The following is a 3685-nucleotide window of genomic DNA, read 5'->3' as shown; positions in this document are numbered from 1 at the left end:
CTTTGACATCTATCGGAGTAACCTGTCCTTTCGCCAATAAAACGTCTGGACTGATATCATTTAAGTGCAGTAAACCGCGGCCTTGGTATTAGGGGCTGCGTCTCAACCAGCTCCTTTTTTGTTGGATTTCTATCTGTTCTCCGCATAAAGCAATAAATCGAGACTAAAACGTGAGTCTGCCTGTCACGGTCAAAGACTAATACCAGAGTGCAAAGTATCATTACGGCGGGATTTTATCTCCCATCACATCCCGCAGTTTATCATTATCTCTCCTCTCCAAGGGCATGCTCACTTTGACAGAAAGTTCAGCAGCAGTGTCTCATTGACAAATTAAAAGTATATTAGCTGAAAGATGTATTTCTTTGAACTCTGTATACACTGCCATTTTTCCTTCCTTATTTCTGATGTCTTGCTTTTCTATCTAAGCGAACCAATCACAGATCCTGGCAAACTCTTTCAGGCACGAACTGAAAGTGTAAATCAAAGTTTCAGCATGGCTGAATCACTAAACTGACCACAACAGAAGCGTCCACTCGTACGAGTCAATATAACCCTCTCTACCAATAAGCATGCAGCACTTGGATTGCAAATCAGTAGGTCGAAATTGCAGATGCTGATTTACATTCGCAGCTGAACCAGGAAGTGATGTCCAGGCAGGCACCCGACTTCCTACAAGGGTTACTAGTCTTCCACAGGAGGATACATTGAGTACCTAGATTTTACCTGACAAGGTTTAGAATAAATACAATCCTTTTCCAAGTTGCTTTTCCTTGCACTGGGTCTTGGTTTATATCTCTACCATGCTGCCCATGTGATGCTTCTACTCAAACTACTATGCATTTTATGCTATTTTGCACCTTATACCGCACTTAGAGAGTTTCGCTTTTTACGCCCACCTTCCTTGTCTGAACATTTTACATCTCATCAAGAAGGGAAAGATTTTTTTTAAATGTTTATCTTCTCCGGAAATCTGTTTTGCTGTTCTCCTATATATCTGCTGCTATCAAATTAAGAAGGAGATATGCTTTATGAAAATGGAATTTCTCTTAAACCTGTTGATTGTATATATTTTATTTTATGCTTTCATGGCCTTTCTAATGGCTGAATAAAGATTATTGGCTGACTGAGTACCTCTTATTAGGTAACAGTAACACAGTTATTCACAGTGCCTAGAAACCTAAGAAGTGTGGTATGAAGTGCTCTGAAAAACACAAATTAATACATCAGTTAATTATGCGTACAGAGATCCATTTGGTATGGCGGGGGATTACATAATACACCTTTCTCTTCTAAAGGGTTTTTCCTAGTAGGCATAATTGGTTTGGGTACTGCTACAGTGGTAGGACGTAGGTTCAACCCTTCAGACCCCACATTATGCACAATAGAGGCGTGGAGGAGGATAGAATAGTTCCCTCATGGCCGCCACACATTCATCCAAAATGACATGCTGAAGAGGTGGAATTGCAGCTCCAGTAGGGGTGAAGGAGATCCAGAAGTGGAAATAAATCTCAGTAGAGGCAAGTCAGGGGTTTAGGTGGGATGTGTGTATTTGAGAAGGGAGTGGAAATTGCTTCTTGATTACTTCACACAACCAGTCAAAAATTGCTAACATCAAAAAAGGGCCTTTTTAGGCAAATTAGAGGAACCACCTTAAATACAGAAGGTCTTGGCCAGGAACAATAGTAAATCTTTACCTATATGTAACGTAGAACGACATGATTTTAATGGTAATTACAAGGTCTTCCCACTTCTGTGATATACCAATTTCCATAACTTGGGATAGCTTCTGATCAGGGATGCTGGAGCATGTAGACAATTTTTGCAAGGCCCAGCTTCCACTGCCTTTAAAGGTGAAAGCAATTACAACTAGGGAACACATCAACCCTTACATTTTGTGAAAATGTATTATTTATGTATTTATTTATCCATTTATAAAGCGCTTGGTTACACTGCCGGTGTGTCCCCGCGTTAGTAGCAGATTCTCAGATAGGCAGTATGGAGAGACCAACCCAGGCCTAGAGGCAAGTGTCAGAAGTCCTAGTGGATCTACTCTGGTCTGATAGTGGGGAAAATCCATGTCTTTACATTTTTACGGAATGTGGTTTCACAGGGTTCAGCTCTTATGTGTGCCAGCAATGTGTTCCAGTGCTTGGCTGCCAAGTATCTAAATGAGCGTGCACCCATCCTTGCTTTCTGTATTCTTGGTACAGTCACCAGTGCCTTGCCTTTGAATCTAAGGTTCCGGCTTGGTGTATAGGCTATTATCAGTGTTTGGAGATACAGTGGTTCTTTTTTTGACAGAATTCGGTGGCAGTAGCACATTGTATTGAACAGTATTCTTTTCTCCACAGGTAGACAGTGCAGGATTGCCACAGTTTTAGTTGTAGATGTTCTTTTTGGGAGATTCATCACTAGATGGGCTGCCACATTTTGTATCGATTGCAGTTTTTCAACCCTTTTTTGATGTACCCAGATAAATTACATTGCCATAGTCCATCTGGGAGGTGACCAAGGCATGTACTATTATTTTCCTAGCATTGACAGGTAATAGATCAAGGATTTTCCTCAGGACTTTGAGGGTCACGAAATATTTCCCAGTCACTTTCCATATATGACTGTAAAATGTCAATTTGGAGTCAAACCACACTCTGGGGTTTTTTACTTCTGCCTTTGGGGTTGGTAGTTGCCCTAGCATCTCAGGCCACCACACAGATGTCCAAATGGATGGGGCTTTTCCCACGATCAGCCCCTCTGCTTTGTTTCCACTCAGCTTTAAGGAATGGTTGGACATCCACGCTGCTACCTCCTCCAAGCATTGGGAAAATTGGAGGGCTGTCTTTTCCGGATTTCGAGACAGTGTGATAATTAGCTGCGTATCGTCAGCATATGATACAATGGTCACGCGATGACCTTCCACTAGCTCTGCAAGAGGTCCCACATATAAATTAAATAACGTTGGGCTCATGATTGAGCCTTGTGGGACTCCCTGTAATAGGGGAATACTCTTGGATGTATGTGAGTATTGCATAACTTGGAAACACTGCGAAGAGAGGAAGGATGTCATCCAACGTAGCGCCAAGACCCACACCCCGCATGTCTCTAATCTTTGGAGAAGGAGGCTGTGGGAGACCGTATCAAATGCCGCACTTAGATCCAACAGGATCAGTGCAGCTGTCTGCCCTTCATCCGCGTATTGTCTAAGTGTTTCGGTGGCTAAGACCAGCGCCAATTCAGTTGAGTGCGCAGCTCTTGTGAGGGGTGAAAATAGATCATTCTTGTTAATATGATTGGTTAACTGATTATTCATTACTTTCTCTGCGATTTTTGCAAAGAAGGGTAATAATGAGAGGGGGCGTGAATTTTCAAAGCACATAGTGATCTATTGGTGGCTTTCCTTTAATGGGCGTACTATTGCTTGCTTCCATTTATGGGGAACTTCTCCCAGTTGGAAGGAGCATGCAAATCACCCAGAGATGAATAGCATAATATTGTTTCCTACCTACATTAGGATCTCTGAGTGTGCTGGATCTAGTGGGGATCCAGATTGAATTCCACTAGCTAGGTTCTTCAGCTCTTCTAGCTCAGGCACCTTAAATTCCTCCAGGGTTATGCCCTTAAATACTGTATCCAACCTGCAAACTGTATTCCTGCCCTGTCGTGCTTCCTTAGGGAAGGCGCAAACAAA

This window comes from Lissotriton vulgaris, unplaced genomic scaffold (genome assembly GCF_964263255.1).
Source record: "Lissotriton vulgaris unplaced genomic scaffold, aLisVul1.2 SCAFFOLD_3468, whole genome shotgun sequence".
Lineage (NCBI taxonomy): Eukaryota > Metazoa > Chordata > Amphibia > Caudata > Salamandridae > Lissotriton > Lissotriton vulgaris.
This window is presented reverse-complemented; position numbering follows the sequence as displayed.